This window comes from Aricia agestis, chromosome 11, assembly GCF_905147365.1.
Source record: "Aricia agestis chromosome 11, ilAriAges1.1, whole genome shotgun sequence".
Taxonomy (NCBI): domain Eukaryota; kingdom Metazoa; phylum Arthropoda; class Insecta; order Lepidoptera; family Lycaenidae; genus Aricia; species Aricia agestis.
In genome coordinates this window covers 3,755,728-3,777,403 of record NC_056416.1, presented here as the reverse complement: position 1 = coordinate 3,777,403, position 21,676 = coordinate 3,755,728, and the positions used below count along the sequence as shown (strand labels likewise).

Here is a 21,676-nt window from a genome sequence, read left to right as displayed (position 1 = left end):
CAGTGTGATAAGGCCCTTATTCCGAAGTCTCCTACTTTCCAAAACACTCGTATCTCAGACAAAATTATCACTTCCTGTCACCTTTGGTCCCATTCGATTGAGCAATGTTGACCTATAAATTGGGTTCTTTCAGCTTGTTTTTTTATCAGAAATTTTATGTTATGTTCATAGAAATGAGTCGTTAATCGGATTAAATCGTGTATGTAATATTATTCCATTGGCTAATGTAATTATATTTGAAGATGTGTGTGGATGAAGTGGGTAAGTAATATTTTACTACATTTTAGTAATTTTTAGGGTTCTGTTATACCCAAAGGGTAAAAACGGAACCATATTACTAAGACTTCGATGTCTGTCCGTTTGTCCGGCTGTCTGTCACCAGGCTGTATCTCAAGGACCGCTATAGCTAGACTTCTGAAATTTTCACAGATTGTGTATATCTGTTGCCGCTATAACAACAAATACTAAAAACAAAATAAATTAAATACGAGCTTTTGCCCGCGGCTTCGCTCGCGTTGATAGATCAAAATGTCAGTCAGTCACCTTTGAGTTTTATATATTTAGATAGATAGATAGATGTCTGGCAACGCCGCACCGATCGGAGTGTGTGGGGGTTGTTAGGTTTTTTCACCGGTTGTCAGGTCGGTAAAAACGACAGTTACCAAATTTTTTGTTACCCACTCCTACGAGTGGATACTCGTGTCTTCATTTATTTATCCACTTACGGGATTCGACATATCAAGTGGTGTTGTGTCAGACTCAGTGGGCGCCGGATCGTCGCGCGGAACCGGTCCTGTTGCGATCTCGCGATTTGGGTTAACGTTACACGACCTTTCTTGGTGTACTTACTACGGTAACTTAACACTAAAAGCTTTAGTACCTAAAAGCACTAAACCTGATCTCTCTTTTATGTCTTAATTCGTACCTTGTTTGTTTGCAAATGGAGCCTTAGCGACTAGTGTAATTGATTGGACTGTAGGTACTTACTTAGTGAAAATTCATGTAAAACACGAATAAAATACAATTTGGGGCCTTTCCACACGACGTATTTTTTGCGCACTGACAACGCGCGTTTCTGATGCGCTCGTTGTTATGTTTTCATCGCGTTTTGGCAGATATAAAGTTTAAAACGTGTCGTCTTCCTTCCGTTTGCTGACCGTTCAACTTGCGTTTGTATCGATACAAACGAGCGTAAAAACATTGTGTGGAAGGGCCCTAACGTGCACTTTTTCACACTTAGGCGCAGCGCAGACGACAGACTATCCGTGACGCACTTTTTAGTCCGTGGAAATCGAACCTATGCAATTATATGCAGTAACGCACATGACGCGCAGCGCAGATGTGTGCGTTACTGCATATAATTGCATAGGTTCTATTTCCACGGACTAAAAAGTGCGTCACGGATAGTCTGTGGTCTGCGCTGCGCCTTATAATGAAACAAAGTTAGCTTAGCGCCAAATCCGCCTCTCAAAGATTTTCTCAGGCTTTGGACCTATGCCGACGAAATTGAAATCATCTTGATTAGCAGAGGCTGTTGATGATGATAAACCGGTAAACCAATTAGCTATCGTCTATACTCTATTAACTGTTTTAACCTTTTATGAAGCTGACCTTTGCAAGGAATTTGAAGACAAAGATGCTAGAGAACTTGTTTTGTGTACCGGCGATTATCCTGGTTATTTGGTGTTTTACCGGTGGTGTTACGTGCAATTATGTAAATTTCATAATAGTGCATAATAACTGCATGTAATTGGCTGCAGAATATATATTTTAATTAGTTACGCCCGCAACCCCGTTGTGCCAAAATTCGTTAATGGCGCGGGTGCCGTACATTTTTCCGGGACAAAAAGTATCCTATGTCCCTTCCCGGTACTGAAAGTATCTCGATACCAAATTATAGCAAAATCCGTTCAGCGGCTTAGGCGTGAAGAGGTAACAGACAGACATACATACACTCTTTCCTATTTATAATATTAGTATGGATTAACTGCAAAAGTTGCGACGCCGTATTTGGAAGACCAGACATATATGTATAGTATTATTGTATATTTTTATTATGCATGTTGTGTTTTTTTTTTTTTTTTGTATTCTTTTGTTTGCACATGCACGTTTCTCTTCTTTACTGCAATCTCACCTTTGCCCGTGGTGGTTGCCTGGAAGAGATTGCTACCTAGTAATAAGGCCGCCATTGTGACACCTGAATATTTTGTCCTTTTACTTGTACTCCTTAATTTGTATCTTTATAAGTGTGCACAATAAAGAATATTTCATTCATTCATTTCATTCATTTAAAAGATTGCCTTGAGAAAGGGGAAATGTTCAAATGTCCATGAAATTGTACTGATGACTGTAACAATACTAACTTGTAAAAAAGCTTGTAGTTATGAGAGAAAGCTTGAATAAAAGTTTTAGTGTACGTAATTAGGAATGTAGTTACTTGCTTAACTATCGTTTAATAATGTCTTCGATGTAGTTGTTTTGTTAGTTAAAAACAAGGCCTTTGCATCCATTTTGGGTAATTTATACGGTACTTTCAGAGCGAATAAACTACTCTTCAAATATTGTAGTGCCTGGGACAAGATTTTAAATGTCCTTATGGTTGCCCAAGCATAGGGCTGCCATCACGGATCACGCAAATTGCCTTCGACGGTCAGGCACGGCAAAATTAGCGGACATTTGGCCGAAATGTGGTTATTTCCCCGGACACCTCTTTTAAAAACAGTATTTACGATAACGTCTTGCCAATTTTTGCTTTTCCTACAAGAATTTGTAAAAATCTGACTAACTCAAGTCCGTGCAAAAAATCGTGTGTAGGTATGCTTAGCGAGTTTTTATCTTTCGTTTATTGCTGGATGAAAATTGGATTTCTCTCAACAAAAGTGTCCGGATTTCACCCGGACACTTTTCAAAAACCCGCCCGGACGCACCCCGGACGCCCTTCAAACTAGGACAAATCCGGGTTAACCCCGGACGGATGGCAGCCCTACCCAAACACAACGTTGGCCTAGTCCAGAGGAATGGACAGATTAGTATCTCGATTGTCGGGGACCATTTGCGGATTTCCTCACGATTTTCTTACACTGTACGAGAGTCCGTATAATGTATACTTGAGATCTGAAAATGTCTCATAGGTACACGCCTCCACCCGCAATTGAACCAGCACCCTCTCAAGGTCTACACTCTACCCACTAGGCCACGGACGTGAAATTGTTAAATTATACAGTTCTGCAATCTGTCTGATGCTGTAGTTTTAAGCGTTTGTGAGTTTGGAACACACAAATCGGCATCCAATTTCCGAGCCTGTCGTCGGATGTAGTTGACATTTTTGTGATTCCCCGACCGCGTGTTTGTATGCAGAATTCGCGCTGTGTCGTGACCACTAATAGAAGGTTACGTAACCTAACGAGCAACCTGGCTAGGCTTCAGCCACTGATGGTCCATCATAGGTTACGACATCAAATTACACATGATCAATCATGCTGTGACAGGACAATGAGAATTAATTTTAATTATTATGAGTACATACAAAATTAGGGGAAAATATTAAAAATTCTAATATTATTAAAAATATGGTAGCGATATCTTGGGCTGTTGCTTATGAAGCTTGGGGAAATATGGGTGATTAGATTTTGCCCGCACAACTTCTTTGGGACGTAATCGCGTAAAACCCTACATTTTCCTAGATAAAAAGTGTACATACGAGTACTATGCTCTTTTTCAGGACTCGAAGTCCCTCCAAATTTTTCTTTAAAAGCGGACACAGAAATAGACATACTTTCCCCTTTATAATAATATTTATTGCTATGAATCGTGTATAGATAGCAGTTAAATCGCTATAAAAAATCGATGAGAATTTAAATCTTAATAAGTATGCAGACGACGATGTCAATGCAAAACAATAAACATAGTGCATCGAACTCGGGAAGGTCCAAGCGATCCGCTACTCGCCATATCGAGATACGATGAATCACTCGATTCTTATACAGTAATCGATTTACTATCGCATGTTACTCACGGTTTAATTTTAGATTACGCACTGCCATGTTATGCAACTGTTACAGCCTACGTTTATGCCCACAAGCAGTGCATGCAAATTTTACGCCAAATCAAACGTTATACGAATACGCGCCAAGTTAGATTATGACATGTAGGACAAGGAACTTGAATCGGGCATAGAATGAGATTTCTCACCGGAAGTCAATTATTGTTAGTGGTTAGAAGAATTCGCAGATATGTATTTTAACATTTGTATATTATACACATCTTACTAATAAAAAAGTCATTCTGTGTAAACAATCGCCTTTGTCTAATAGATAAGAAAGGTAGTTTGAATGACAGGACAAAACATTACACACACAGGTACGGGCACAGACTCTGTGCCCGTACCTAGGAATTGACGAGCAGACATGCGACAGACCTGCCCGTGACGGGCGGCCCGATAGTCAATTCCCCGCTTTACTCTTCTCAAAATGTTGATTTCCGTCAGGAAATCTTTTAATAACTGCCTCACTGTTTCCTAACACATACAAAAAAATATTTTACGAAATTACATTCCGTTTCTTATGTATTTGAGAGAAATAGATAACTGATGTTCTCTTTAGATGTTTCTATCTATTCGTAGAAGATAAATCTATCGGATTGTCGTCTGTCGGACGGACATGTTCAATTAAGACGATAGGAAATCGCCTGAAGAGAAATGTATCTTGTACAACATTTTCTGGTTAGATAGCGGAAAAAAGCTTTTTGTAAAATTGTTAGATGTCCCGGTAAATGTTGTGTTGCCATCAACGTTATTTCGGGTACAAGTTTTTTTTAGGCAAATTATCAAACGTACCCAATAAGCACACAAAATTTAAAAAAAAACCTATCCGGACCAGCCGTTTCAGAGGAGTGTACAAAAATTTATTCAAAGTACTCATAAACTTGAGAAAAGTGGCCCACAATAGCCACTGATAAAGTAATAAAATACATACTTGATTGAGGTATTAAAGTTACATTTAAATGTATAGCTGATAAAAGCAATCCTGCTTTGCATGGAATTCTGGTTAGTGTACAAGATTCTGGACAAACTTGTATCGAAGTGGCGGATACGAATTCCTTTGCACTTGCAATTCTATATTATACTGTGAATTGCAAATATTTATTTCTGATTTCTGAACATCTGTAGGCCTGAAATGTTAAGGGTTTGGCCTTCAATCCTTAGACCAACGCTGTACAAAGTCAATTTTTAAGAAAATAATGCTACTTTGCTAACAGGTTATGGGTATTTTCGAAATTTAAAAATTCCTTTTGAAAATAAATAACGTATGTTCACAATTCAACTTCTAGTATTACTTTCATGTTTGTATCCTTATTCTCTACCTAAAGAATACAAAAACCTTGATTTTAATAGTTTTGTTTGTCTGAATGTTTATGTTTTGATACAGTGCCGGCGACCACAAACTCTGCGGTGGTCGAGCGGTGCGTAACCTTCAACAGCTGCCATTTAGCTATTATCTCGTTAATCCGATAATAGCCGGTGAACAGGATCTAGAATGTTCACATGTGCTGTAGTTATTCCTGTCAACACATTAGTGCGTATTGCAATAATTAGGGAACATAGTACGTGGCCACTTTTGTGGTATTTTACGCCAAGAATCATTCATGTGATCAAGCGAAGTAGTCTTGTATGTTCCTCTATATTTTGATTGCTTGACTCTACAATCTACATAATGGTTCTCCTATAATAATTTTACAAAAAAACTGATGAAAACAAATAGGAAGGAATTTTCTCCCACCAGACTCCGTCTGACATGAAACAAATGACTATTTTAGTTTTTGACTTGTACACACAAACTTTAATCTAGTATTTACTCAGAAATAGAATACCCTTATTCTGCTTATTGGAATTTTGCCTTTTATGTTTAAATCTCTACTGTTGATAATTAATATAAAACTTCTTTTTGTAATTTAAAAAATTAAAACAGGTCAACTGCAAACGTGACAAGATGGTAAACAGAATGAGGCAATACATGTAACTTTAAAAAGTACTATATATGTTGTTGGTAAACCAGAATCGACGAAATGAAGTCATTTATTACGGAGTAGACGCAATCGTTCGCCAAGTTTAGGCAGAGGCCGCAACCATTAAAAACTGGACATGCCGAGACCAAAATGTGGCCAAGTTTTTGTATATCGTCATTCGTCAACCATATTTAATTGTTTGATTAACTTAAAGTTGGAGCATACAGGTAAACAAATTTTGAAGTAGTTTTAGACAAAAGAACTCTAAAAATAAAGTTAAAGCTAGGGTTGTTGGAAAAAGTAACACGAAATTATCATTGCGGTTAAGTAGAATAAAAAGTAAGTTTGGATTTAATTGTAATTTGTAGCTAAAGATGCAATAAAAATAATGAAGCGTGAACTTTGCACTGCAATATAGGTCGGTAAAAATTTGAATGAATCTCATTCCCCTGCTTCATGTCGACCAGACTAATAAATTATCTAGACATCTAAAAGGTATTCTAGAGCGGCGGAAACCTGGATTCTTTTTGCTCGTATACGGTGGCAGCTTTGCGACAAGTACGCAAGGCACGCGACGGGAGGCAGGCGAAACTAAAATTAGACTGCGTTCTTGTGTTGGGACTTGGGACGCGGGTTTTACCGTATTAACACAGTATACGTTATGTACAGTAGAACATCCTTGTAGTTCGTACGAAACTTCCCGAATAGGAAGTGCCGTGTGTGCAGACAGTGCCGTGATTTCAGAAGCGATTCTGGTGTGTTTCCTTTATTAATACAGCTTAAATAAATTACGAATGTACGGCGTTGGATAGCCATCCTTTTCAGAAGAATAATATTGTGTAGTTAAAAACAAACCTGAATTGCGTCGAAACCATGCCAGAGTTATGAATGACTCGGCTGATTTACTCTACTATATTATAGTTATACTGCGGTATTAATATGGTACTCGAGCTTGGCAGATGTAGGTTGACAATAAAAAATGTTGGGATGTTTAAGTGTATGTAGAGATGTGTGAGAAGAAATTTTAAATACATACTCCACCATCAACCAAAGAAAACTACTTTAGCAAAAAATTTAAAAAAATGTTCTAATAAACCTTTGTTTGTTGTTTCAGATGAAGTCGCCTACAAGTTAACAACATGTAAGTAATTTTATTAGATATTTTAACTCTTTCTGGACCACATCTAAAGTAAAAGTACTTAATTGTTATGGGTGCACTAGAGATGATTACCACGCACGTTTTCCACGCATTCCTGCGATTAAAATACCATAGACGGTAAACTTTTCTCAGACACTTGAGCCATGCGTGAATTTTTTTATCTATGGTTTCCGTATTGTCGATGGAAATGGCATGGCTCATTACATTAATCATTATGTTTCAGTTTTTATTCTCTACATTAAAGAGTTTTGCATCCGACTGTCTAATTTGGAATCTTGGGTAAACTCTGCTTCTGCCTTATCTCCAAAAGTCTTGCTTCCATATTTGTCTTGGTGAAAGCTAACTTCCATATCTAGTCCTCCATTGATACCTTCTTTTGTAAGGTATTCTAGAGCTACAATATCTATATTTCTATACTAATATTATAAAGAGGTAAACTTTGTTTGTTTGTTTGTTTAATTGTAATGAATAGGCTCAAAAACTACTGGACCGATTTTTAAAATTCTTTCACTATTCGAAAGCTACATTATTTACGAGTAACATAGGCTACTTTTTATTTTGGAGAATATAGGGTTCCGTAAGATATTTCAGTTTTTCGGAAACAACCAGAAAATTTACTTATTTTGCGTACGCTGCCTAAACTATAAAAGATAGAACTATACAATGTTCTAAGTAAATGTAGATCTTATAAATATCTACAAAAATGTCCGCGACACAATATACCTATCTATGTCAAGTGAGGCACAAAAACCATTTTTTTATTTAAAAATCTTGATTTTTTTTGGACTACATTTAAACGCATTTATTTTACTCATGCTAATAATCCTTATCAAAATAAATTCATCACTAAGTACAGTTTATGTAGATTATATTTGCTCTTTGTATGATAAAATTAGACGTTTGGTTTAGAAGTTATGGCGAAATTAAAATATTGCGATTTACGCCCGTTTCGAAGTGGGCGCTACCAATGCCACAGAATAGATAATAGTACAAGTACCAATGCCCCCTGCGCATTGTACACATTGAAAAGATCTACAGAAAACTCCGCGATGGTATATATATATTTTTTTTATGAAATAAGGGGGCAAACGAGCAAACGGGTCACCTGATGGAAAGCAACTTCCGTCGCCCATGGACACTCGCAGCATCAGAAGAGCTGCAGGTGCGTTACCGGCCTTTTAAGAGGGAATAGGGTAATAGGGCAGGGATGGGAAGGGAAGGGAAGGGAAGGGAATAAGGGAGGGTAGGGAAGGGAATAGGGTAGCGGATTGGGCCTCCGGTAAACTTACTCGGCGAAACACAGCGTAAGCGCTGTTTCACGCTGGTTTTCTGTGAGAATGTGGTATTTCTCCGGTCGAGCCGGCCCATTCGTGCCGAAGCATGGCTCTCCCACGTATAAGTATATCTCTTATGGATATATCCCACAATAATATATTTTTTTGTCATTTACTTTTAACTTCAAATAATGGCTAATTTTCGAAGCGATTTTAACCAATACGGCAATAATCCTTATTCAATTAAATACTTTAAATACATTATTGATTTTGGCCCTTTACAGCATAATTATTACGATTTTAATTTTAAATGAATATTTTCGAAGATAATATTACAGATTTAAAAATTGCGGGACGTAAGTAGCTTTTGCGGCAGTACCGACCAATGCGGGCCACGGGTAGTAATGAATATAGGTAAATTATTTAAAATCAAACTACTGAATCGATTTTAATATTTTTTTCAGTGACTTAGGCCATAATTTATTTTATACCCGTGCGAAGCCGGGGCGGGACGCTTGTTTAGTATAAAGTAAGTAAAGTTTAAAAAAACAACTATTTCTTACAAAATGTCTAGTTCGTAGTTCGTACGTTTCCAGTTTTCCAGCTACGTATTTAGTTGGGTTGAAGCACAAAATGAATCGTTTACTATAAGTACAGTATATAATAATATGTACTTACATTGTATACTTATAGTAAGTCTTCTTCCTAAATGAAACTAATTTGGCGCACGCACACAACAGCATGATTTCAGATAACTTGAAGTCGGAAACGATGCTGGAGGGCTTTCAGTGTTTGATTTCATGATATTCATGTTGTAGTGTTGGTAGTTGGTAGTGCGCGATTGACGTGACAGTTTTCGTCGTACAAAGTTACAAACGTGGTTGTACGTCGTGGTGGACGTGATTAATGTCTGCATTAATTACACGGACGTATGTATTCGTTATGGTAATTCACTTTTTGTACATCACACTTCACACTAGTGACATGCTTGACCTACTAAGGATAGTTATTGTGACTCGGTGTAATAACAGGGGAGTTGACAACTTTTTAAAAATAGTTTTAAGCGCTTCAGTTGTAAATTAATACCTGTAAATTAATATTTTATTCATTATAATGCCCTAGAATGAGTTATAAATTATTTTAAAAACTGAATTCAAAATGTCACAAAAACGCGGCATTATGGTCACGTGATCACGTGTGACGTCATCGTTCATGAAACAAAACAAGCGTAGACAGAGCAAAAGTGAGTAAGTGTTTAACCTAACAACTGTCAATTTTGTTTGGCGTTGGTTGTTCAGATTGGCGTTTCCAATCACGTGACTTACAGTTAATAAATCCATTTTTTTTTCAATGTAAAATAAAATAAATCAATACTTATTTTTTCGTTATTTGTTTTGTTTTAGAGTTTTTATCAATACTTAAATCTATAAAATTTAATAATTATTTTAAAATTTGAAACCTACTGTCAACTCCCGGATTTTACATTATAGCATTACTTCATAATACGCAGTTAATTTGGCACCTGCTTCTTGAGATAGTTTCCTTCAAGATTTTTGCCTGTACAAGAATAGAGAGAAGACTTTTAGTACCTACGTAAGAGCACAACCTTGCGTGTTGTACTCTCCTTTGTCACCCTATGAAAATGTCTGCTTTGAATTTCCAACGGAACAATACTTTTTTTATCTTAACACAACTTAATGCCTGTTTTTATAATAATCTAACGATAAAAAAACATGTAAATTGTAAACAACATACACTTGTCAAAAACCTTCAGAAACTAAGCAATAGGCAGGCAAAAAAAAAACTATTTTTCATGTTATATAAGTATTCACTTTACCTTTTTCACTTTGTTTATGTTTATTTTAATAAACTTACCTCTGCAAACTTTTCTTTGTGTTGGTCTCCGCTTAAGACAGAGCGGACACTGAGTGTCCTTAAAGCCACTTCAGGGAACTTCTTGCTAGTTTCCTTCAGGCTTGTTAGACAAGTTTTAATGACATTATAATGTTTTCATATTATAAATATACTTGAAATGTTGCTTGAATAATTTCCTTCAGAAAAGAAGGTTGTGAGTTGTGACTTATGAGTTACTAAAGTTGAATGGAATGAATAAATGCACCTATACTATTCAATATTTCCCACAAATCTTTGAGAAAAATATGAGTGCCTAAGATGGGACTTTAAGGGCTTTGAATTTTCTAAAAAACTGTTTTTCCAGCCAATTAATTTTTCAGCCACTTAAAAGATGATAATCAATGAACGAATTGTGGCGCAACGAATTTGCAGGCTATATTTTAATTTCATTGCTTTATATTCTTTTGAGGCTTCCTGATTCCATAGCAGTCGTAAATCGTAGCTTTATTGATATAATGAATGGCATGGTAAACGATACGTTGCATAAACTCGTTCAGTAGATCACACGAATGTGATACTCGTGAACCGATATGGGCGTTACGGACACCGCGCAAGATACGGTTGCAGGCTTTCGCAATGGCATCGATATATCGCGATAATACCGGGGAAACAAAGAATCTGCTGTTGAATATGGGATGACGGGAATTATGTGACACTTAAGGGTGTTTGACGGACTGGCGGTACGTCCATTCAACCAATGCCAGGCAACACCCTAAAAATGTTCGTAAAAATGTACGCACGCGGCACGACCGTTTGGATGGAATTTGGAAATGGGCCATTTGCAAATTTTATACAAATAATAATTTTCGATAACTTTACTCTATCTACATGAAGTCATGGAATGAAAATGAACATGAAGGATGTAATACTCCCCACACCGGTTTCGGTGACGGTGGCCGGTTTCATTGAAACCAGACCAGGTACGCAGGAGTAATTTTATAGTGCCCAAGTGTGTGCGCAGTACACAAGAGCACTCTCTATATTCCTTTACTCTCATAACCCAGTGGGACGGAACTGGCGAGAGATCAGGCGCAGGACCGACTTTTTACATGCCCATCCGACGCATGGATCATCTTACTTGTCAGACAATCAGGTGATCAGCCTGCATTGTCCTAACCAAACTTGGAAATAACATGTTTCCAAAGCAAAATCGGAAGTTTGGATTAATCATTGAAATATGGATAATGTCACTAGCTGATCTGCCGGCCTAGCATACGCCAACGAGATATCTCACTCTCGAGATAATTAAAAACTACTCGTCTCATAATGTAAAAATCTTGACATTATCTCGACAAAACTCTATAAAAATGTGTTATTTCGATGATAGATCTACGCGAGAAATAATGTTTGTCATGCTAGGGTCAATAAAGATGAAGATACAAACCATTAAACATAGAGAAAACATGTAGAGTGAGATATCTCGTTGGCGTATGCTAGGCAGGCTGATCGCAGCATAATTTGTCATGTCGACATATTGCCTAATGCCTGAAATGATCTGACATCGAAAGTGTGTAAAATTCGAAACAACTTCGTTCGTTTAACAACTAAGCCAAGTCTAAAACAATTCAAGCGATGGATCTGCTGTTAATAGCATCAGTCCAACTGTTGGGTCTGCCATAAGTGCATCTAAACATTGTAATTTGTAAGTTCGTCCGTTGTCGACATCATAATATTATGCCTCAAGCAATATTTGACTCCTTCATCCGAGCATCCGCTGCGTCACATTGTTTACTCCCCACGACCAAATAAGAGGATTTTCCTGACCTTAATATTTATGTAGACGGAATATTTTAATGGAGGATTAACTAAACTCAATATTGAAGCCGGCTTAATCCGTAACGAGCACGGCTGAGTGGACGGCATTGAATCACGTCTATCATAAATTAATCAGCTGTAGCAAGAACGTGTTATCAAAATTGTTGCTCACTTTTTGTGCTCTTACATAGGTGTGCGTAACTTGTAATCGGTGCATATATACTATATAGTCAACTAACGTTCCTATTTCAGTGTGTACAAACCTTTGCCCGTTAAAAAGTAGCATATAGAACTTGCTTTACTATTGCAGTCTGCAATACCAAACTTCTTCAAAATCTGTTTTTTTATGAAATAAGGGGGCAAACGAGCAAACGGGTCACCTGATGGAAAGCAACTTCCGTCGCCCATGGACACTCGCAGCATCAGAAGAGCTGCATGTGCGTTGCCGGCCTTTTAAGAATGAATGGGGTAATAGGGGAGGATAGGGAAGGGGATTGGGCCGCCGGTAAACTCACTCACTCGGCGAAACACAGCGCAAGCGCTGTTTCACACCGGTTTTATGTGAGAACGTGGTATTTCTCCGGTAGAGCCGGCCCATTCGTGCCGAAGCATGGCTCTCCCACGTGTAAAGTACTGTTGAGTACATTTTGTGTGAGCCACGAATCATCCATCTTTCCATCCTTACGAATGTTCACTTCATAATAACAAGATTGAATTCAAGAATTCTCTTGAGAGGCATCCTGATTATCTTGCAATTGCCGTTAATGATCGGTAAGGCACTTGTAAGTTTTGGTGTTTTAGAAATTCTTAAGCTCTTGATTGATAATTCTACATCTCTTAAATTGTCTTAAATTTCATTAATACATCGTTAGCTCACCTACTTTATAATTAAAAAGTTTCGAAGCTCCTCCCGTAATAGCAAAATTAGCGACGAAAACCGTACCCTCATTACACCAATTAAGTCTTGAGCCTTAACACGGTTATATGCCAGATTCTGTACAGCTTATATAAGATGTGTGTTATATGCTAATTATTTTGCAATATGCATTTCCGAGTCGTTACGCTCACTTTCCGTGAACTATACCGACTACGTGTGAATCATTCGGCGAAATATCTTTATTATTAGCTCGAGAAATATTTTCTATTTCCCACTCTCTTAGCATATAACTCTGTACTGTGTTTGCTTATCCGTCTGTTCCTTGTCTCTTTACGTTTAAACCGCTCGACCGATTTGGATGAGACATGGAGAATGGAGATACTTTAAGTCCCGGGACATAGGACACTTTGATAGTGGAAAAATGTGTAGTTCAATTTTCCGCAAGAACGAAGTTGCTAGCATCATTGTTGCTCTATCATTCTACATTCTCTTTGCTCATTTTTATACCTCTACATTCTTAGCAATGAGACTTACAAACTCTACAAACATTTTTCCTTCAGATCACAGATGTCAAGTTAAATACAACATTTCTACAAGGTGGCTCTATTTGTCCATATATGTAGTGGTCTGTTTAGTGCACGTTTAGTGACACAATTTGAGGTCGCAAATGGCTTTTTTGAACTTGGCACCAATGTCGAGTATCATTTAGTCTCAACAGGGCACATTTTCACCGTGTTGTGTTGTTGCCTTTTACGGGTTTGAGTGGCGAGTGGATACGAACTTAGAAGCCATATGGTCGCCGGTCAAGGTCGTATTAATAAGCTACGAAATGATTCTAGATTCTAGAATATTACCTAGGATTAGGGTTAGTTATAATTGCAGTGGTTAAAAATGTAATTGGTGATTTTTTTAAGGCTATTCTTTCGCGTAGTCCTTTGGGTTGATTCTACTATTTTATGATACTATATACAGTTATTTAAAAAAAATTACTTTTTTATGGTTTGTTGGCCCTTGAGCGGCCTACGTAACCCTAATTCTACGTACCCTAAGACGTTAAACGTCATACGACTGACACACGTCAAATTGTGAAACAAACTTTGTTTCATACTTTCATGTAAGTTATGAGAATATTATGTTTCTTTGATCAGAATAATTCAGATACGAACGCGATCGTAGCAGATATTTACCAAACATGTGGAAAATCGAAAAATCTAAAATTTGATTTTACATCGATTGAAGTTTTCGACGATAACGTCTGATGGGCCCGATTCTCATACCGCCAGTGTCGGAATGTCTCACTCGAGCGTGAGAGCCAGTCGTCGAGCACGGCGCGTTGCGTTGGCGCAACGCAAATATTTTGAGGGGCTGCTGTCCGCCATGTGTGCGTTGCGACGACGAGGCGCGCTGTGTGAACAGTGAACACCTTGGTAATTTTTATGTAAAACAACGCAACGGCAGCGTTGCGTCGACGCAGCGCTGCTGCGCTGCGCATTTATAATATTAGTATGGATAGCTGTTTCCCGCGACTTCCTAGGCGTTAGCATAGTATAATAACGGAAATGGATAATTCTCTCCTTTTTATGGTCCCTTACTCAAATGGTAAAAAACGGAACCCGATTACAAATATATAATACCAGCCTGTCCGTCTGTCCATATCCAGGCAAAGCCCATATTAATGAAATGACACTCGAAATCTGTATGTTTCACTATTAATTAATAACTTGGTTTGTTCCTAAGGAATAAGAATTAAAACTCAACACCAACGACGCAACATGTTTTTATTGGCAACATTTAACATTACCAGGAGGGGGTTGGGGGGGGGGGGGCGCAGCCCCCCCATGTACCGGCTGGGGGCAAAGCCTCCCGCATGTTAATCAAACGACACTCAAAATCTGTATGTTTAGTTTTGGTTAGATTAATTTCACTTTTAATAAATAACTTTGTTTGATTCTAAAGGAGAATTAAAACTCAACACTAACGACGCAAAACGTTTTTGCTTGGCAACATTACCTGGTGGGGGGGGGGGGGGGGGGGGGTTGGGGTGTGCAGCCCCCCCAAGTAAGGGCAAGGGCAAAGCCTCCCGCATATTAATCAAACGACACGCAAAATCTGCATGTTCAGTTTTGGTTAGATGTATTTCACTTTTTACAACTAACTTAGTTCGATCCTAAAGAAGGAGAACTAAAACTCAACAGTAACAACGCAACACCATTTTGCTTAGCAACATTACCAGGAGGGGGGGGGGGGGGGGGGAATTGGGGCGGGCAGATGCTAAGTTTGAATAAGGCATATATATATATCGGATCAGTAGTTTTCGTGTTAAAGAAAAAAGTTTTACACAAAATCTTGCCCCCTGTTTTGTCCCCTTAGAGGGGTGAGGGGAAATTTTTTTTTACACCATATATTTAATTGGAAAATACAAATTATAATATGATGTAACTTTATTAAAGAATAATGTTTGATACAAAATCTGCCCCCTCTTAAGTCCCCTTTGAGGGGGGGGGGGAATTTTATACACCAGATATGAAGTTGGAAGAAGACAAATATATATGCGAAAACCATATTCAAATCGAATCAGTAGTTTTCATGTTAAAAAAAAAGTTTGATACAATATCTGACCCTCTCTTCGGCCCCCATAAAGAGGTGGGGGAAAAATTGGAAAATACAGTTAATAATATGAAGTAAGTCCATTGAATAAAAAAGTTTGATACAAAATTTGACCCCCTCTTTGGTCCCCTTAGAGGGGTGAGGGGGGAAAATTTATACACCAGATGTTAAGTTGGAAGAAGATAAATATATCTGCGAAAACCGTATTCAAATCGGATCAGTAGTTTTCGTGTTAAAGAAAAAAGTTTGGTACAAAATGTTACCCCCTCTTTTAACCCCTTATAACCCCTTAGAGAGGTGGGGGGAAAAATTTTTGTACACTAGATGTTAAGTTGGAAGAAGGCAAATATATCTGCGAAAACCGCATTCAAATCGGATCAGTAGTTTCGTGTGATGCTCGAACAAACATACAGACAGACAGACAGACAAAAAACTAACCACAGTTTTGGCTTCTATAGCGATGTAGTAACAGCCCCCGCTTATTATTTTTTGGATATCTTTAATGTACAGAATTGTCATTTCCACAGTTTTATTATATGTATAGATATATAGATATAATATATATTGCTCGTTTAAAGATATAAGATACTAGCTGTTGCCCGCGACTTCATCCGCGTTAACATAGTATAATAACAAAGATGGATTCCTTATACAAAGGGTAAAAACGGACCCTATTTAAGCAAACGTCAAACGCAAACGTCAATAAACTTTCATGTTTCTAACTCAAGAAATGACGGACTTTCATTGAAACTTTCTACCCCAATTTCACCCCCTTGGGGGTAGAATTACCAGAAACACTTAAATACGTTTACGTACCATTCATTTTTAATCAGTAGCACAAAAATAAAGTTTCATGTTTCTAACTCAAGAAATGACGGACTTTCAATCAAACTTTCAACTCCAATTTCAACCCCTTGGGGGTAGAATTTCTAAAAACGCTTAAATACCTATACATTCATTTTTAATCAGCAGTCCAAAAATAAACTTTGATGTTTCTAACTTAAGAAATGACGGACTTTCATTTAAACTTTCAACCCCTATTTCACCCCCTTGGGGGTAGAATTTTCAGAAACGCTTAAACACGTATCCAATCATTTTTAATCAGTAACCCAAACATAAAATTTCATGTTTCTAACTCAAGAAATATCGGAGTTTCATTCAAACTTTCAACCCCAAATTTCACCCCCTTGGGGGTAGAATTTCCAAAAACGCTTAAATACGTATCCATTCATTTTTAATCAGTAACCCAAAAATAAAGTTTCATATTTCTAACTCAAGAAATGACGGACTTTCATTAAAACTTTCAACCCTTATTTCACCCCCTTCGGGGTAAAATTTTCGAAATTCCTTCCTTAGTGGGTGTACTTAATAAAACAACCCTACTCACCAAATTTCGTGGCTGTAACTTTACAGTTTTTGCTCAGCGATGGTGAATCAGTCAGTCAGTCAGGACATGTAATTTTATAAGTATAGATGTAAAACAACGCAACTGCAGCGCTGCGTCGACACAACGCTGACTCAACACGCCGTGTTGACTGGCTCTCAGACAGTTGAGCGTACGGATATTCGAGCAATATTCGAGGTTTAAGAACCGAGCCCCTGGGGCGATCTCGCGTGGCTAGTGGCTACACGAATTTCAATCTCAAATGTAATATCGCCAATCCGATTATTAATTTTGCAATTTACATCTTTTTGTAGGAAATTGGTTTTTAGGATCTACAGAGTATGTGATAGACATATAGTTTGGTTGTTTTGTATGAAAGAATAAGCAGATAAAGTTTTTGAAAAGTTTACTATATTTTTTATAACTCAAGGAAGTTACAACTTTCGTATCAAGAGTTTCTTACAGATTTGTCACTAAACTAACTAAATGGCCAATGGGGCGACATAATATCTATCTTCAATAAGTAAAAATCAAAGCTGATTTACTGCTACATCAACACACAGGCCAAACCTTTAGATTGAGAAACTTCTTATTTTTCGCAGGGATCAATGAATGAAAATATGAATTTTAAAATTTCACGCCGGAAAGGCTTAAGCGGATATCATACTACCTATTTCACACGGGTGAACTCTATATAGCTCTAACAAATTGAATCTCAGAACTAATAGCAGCAAAGTAAACCAATCATGGACGTATGGGGAATACAATTACCGGCATGTAGAGTAGCCATGTCCCTTAGGGGAGTACTTGTCCGAACAGGATATTGCCGTCTGATGGACCCAATTCATTACCTTGTAAACTAAACGCATCCAAGTTACGCGCCTATCATTGCATTTGCGTATGTATGGTCTTTAGGACTGCCGGATTTATATTTTTTACCTCTTTATTTCTGCCGCCCCATGTACGAAATATGCCGCCCCCCCAGGTCGCTACCACCCTAAATCCAAGACTGATTTTTAGTCTTTTTATTCCACTACGACAAAGTTAAATGTAAGAGATTTTGGCAGAGTGGTTCTTTTTTGCTTTTGATGAAGTCCGAAATAAATATGTCTTAAATACTATAATATAATATTTGTTTGCTCTGCTGAATCTGTTGATAAAATTTGATGCAGACATATAGAGCATAGAGCAGACCGCGGTAAAGCTCATAGACATTGGCTACTATTTGCGACAAAACTTAACGTACATTTTAACAAGATTTTATTGCGCATTGATTCGAAATCATACGGGTAGCTGTAGAAGACAAACTCATAATATGGACACAACTCTGGACATTTTCTTAAGACTTGAGCAATAAGCAAGATGTTGCCATTACGAAATTGCGGCAAGACTCCCACAAGCAATTGCTTCTGCATGTTTATGACATAGATCGTTATCTTGCCAGAGTTTTGTTTAAAGATTTCTACTGTTCCACTTTTAAAAGTAAGTATGTGATTTATCATTAAAATCTTAAATCATCGATCAAGATTCAAGTATTAGCATTTAAACCTTACCTAACCTCATAAACTATTTTGTTGATTATTGACTTATTGTATGAATAATTTTTACATTTCTCTTTTTGGATATTCAATCAATATTAATAAATAGTAGAAATTAAAGTGTTTAGGTAATTAATTATTACAGAGAAAGTATGCTGTTGCATGGTCTGCTTAGGTTTTATAGCATAATTCTAATATGGATAATATTCAAGCTTTTGTTTTAGACGACTTCCTACTATTGCTTGGATCCCCAATTTAACCCCTTAAGGGTAGAATTTTAAAAAAAGTCTCTACTTGTCAGATGTCTACAGTATACGTGTGCGAAGTAAAACTTTTAGCCTGTGGGTTGGTATATAAATATTAAATACGTTATTTTTATTATTTTATGAATTATTCCGTTTCTGGACTTTTCAGAATGAATACACTCTTAATTCTTAACTATAAGCAACTTTCTTTTTAAAAAATCTGCAGTTTCATACAGTTTATAATATATTATTAGTGCCAAGTACTTTTGTATTTAAAAATAGCATTTTTTTCAAGTGAGGAAACTCGCTTCCAAAGAAAAAATTGCTGAGAGCTATATCCAAAGCGTATTGCGATACCAGATACAAAGATACCGAAGCAGCAATTGTTCCATAAAACGCGATGAGAACGTCTAATTTAAGAGATCACTAAAGCAGAGAAAATGATACGTCATTACACGAATCTGGTGTAGCGGTAAATCTGATGAAGCCACGATTTACATGAACATTGTACGATTCCAAGTCATCTATTTATACAAATTGTACTATTTGCATATTTAGGCACTTGTGGTATAATCAAGAGATAGCACAGAGAGAGTCGAGACGGCTTAAAAACGGCCTTGGCCTCTTTGAAGACTTGACACCTCTTTGATAGAGACTTTAGGTAAAGCCTGATCGCCAGATGGAGAGAAGTTCGGTCATTGAAATATTACAGTTCGACAAGGCTTTATTTGAACGTGGGTGACATTGACGGGAGCGCTGCTGGTAAAGGAGAACTGTCAAACACATGTCAAAAATGACGTTTTTGTATGATAGAAGCGTTTAGTTCATTTTCTCGCCACGTTCAAATAAAGCCTTGTAGTTCGACAAGGCTGCTATAGCTGTTAGCTTTTTTCAGTTGCACACGAAAATGTATGTGAACCCAATGTATCTCTACATTGGGTTCACATACAGTTTCGTGTGCAACTAAAAAAGGGTAACAGGCTAGAAGGCTACAATAAAAAATATATTGACTAGGATACTAAAATTTTTGTGCGCGTGTTGAAGAGACAAGCAGGTATATAATAGGTCCATACTTATCTTATAAATTACCTCTTCACGCCCAAACCGCTGAACCAATTTTGTTAGATATATAATATTATAATATTACTATACTTAGTTAGAGATAGTACTTTACTGGTACTAGAGTCCCGGATAAGGACCAAGCCTGGGGTACCTTTCATCCCGGAAAAATGTACCCAATGATCGGGCTACTTCAAGTAGTTTTCGTAAATGGTTTTGTTTTATTACTTCACATTTTCAGTCTTTTTCGTCCTAATTTCCTACTATTTATGGCTTACGAATGTCTAAGTCGATAATACCCCCCAGTTCTGTCCTAATGCCTTTCATCCGAAAGTTATGAATGTTTGTTATTTTGTTCCCGGATGAAGGAACTTCTGATTAATGCTGCGTTTAACCGTGAGAGTCCTTGCTGATTTTATGACTTATGTAAATGAGTGTTTGGACTAAGTTTTATTTCACTTTTTGTTGCTATGGAATCAAGGATGGACGAAATTAGAGAAAAAAAACCAGAAATGGCTACTTTTTATTTTTTATCGTCTTAATTTTTGATTTCTGACAAATAATAATAACTGAATGTTATTTTAAGTTTGTTGGTGATTTCATGATTTGTATTATAAGAAAACGGTTATTCCAGGAAACATTATTGTGCACAACAGTGGCTTTCAACATGTGGATCGTGACCCCTGGGGGCGTCATACGGCTATAATGCTAGTATTGCTAGTTGCTGGAAAAAAGCCATTTTTTAAATGCGTGATATAATATTCTGTCACAAAATAAATAAATTAAAACAAACGGACAATATTTATTTCCGAAAAAGATAAAAAAAAAACTGTACTATATACTGTAGCATATGGAAATATATTGGTCATAAAATATAATCAAATTACTACAAATGTTATGTAAGTATTGTATTTGGTAGGCTTTCTTATTTAATGCTTAAAAATTATTGTATTTATATTGATTTTTCATTTAAATGACATATTCGATAAATTGCATCATAATAGATTCAGATTTTGAGCACGTATAAATATTTATGAACTCGTCCAACTGCTATCCATCAGGAAGTAAAATTAGAATATTTATGGGAACTAAACTGAAGATCACAATCTCAAGGCGGTCACCTAAAAAAATGTTTTATAATAATATTATTAATTAGATTTCTATGTTTTATTGTTATTCTTAAGCCACTCTTGACTCTACGTAGTTACATAGAAGAGACGAATACTATAAGTTCATCTTCAGAGGGGAAGTTTAAAATTGTAGCAGGTAAAAGAAGGTGTTATCCTATAACACCTTCTTCCTTCAGAATACTGACATCATTTCATGCATTTTTTACGCTTTTAGCACATTTTACAATAACATTATTATTTTAGAGACTACCATTGCTTACTAAATTACATTTTATGGCATTATATACCACGTAGAGTACTAATAAACGCATTATTTCCTGTTAAAATTCAGAGTCAAGTCCACAATCTCATCGTCAGTAGTTGGTGGCTAATTAAAGGACTGCTATCGCACAGCTGCAGGACTAATCAGTGTAATTCGACTGAATCGAAACGTAATAAATACAAACGATATCCCCACATACAAGTGCGTTCGTGAATATGTCGGATTATTCGCACATGGCGTACCCCAGTCCCCAACGGTCATCAGTTGATTTCCTATTTAGTGTTTTCCGGAGCTTCGTACTGTGTGGACGTGTCCTATTGTGATTTTGTATGTGATAGTTATACTTCAATTAATGTGATAGTGACACTAAAGTTTGAACACCAGTGATTTTTTATTTGGATTTCTTCTGGCACTGTAATTAGGTATGATTATTATTTATTAATATATATTTTTTATGCCAATTTAATGT

General features: G+C 36.9%; 1 protein-coding gene across 1 annotated transcript in view; it reads left to right on the top strand.

Annotated features, from left to right (window-relative positions):
- The window catches only part of LOC121731842, a 72,989-nt gene that overhangs the window by 30,472 nt on the left and 20,841 nt on the right, over positions 1 to 21,676 (top strand). The window contains exon 2 of the mRNA XM_042121506.1: positions 7,118 to 7,144. The gene's annotated coding sequence lies outside the window, so the exon portion shown is untranslated. The remainder of the gene's footprint in view (positions 1 to 7,117; positions 7,145 to 21,676) is intronic.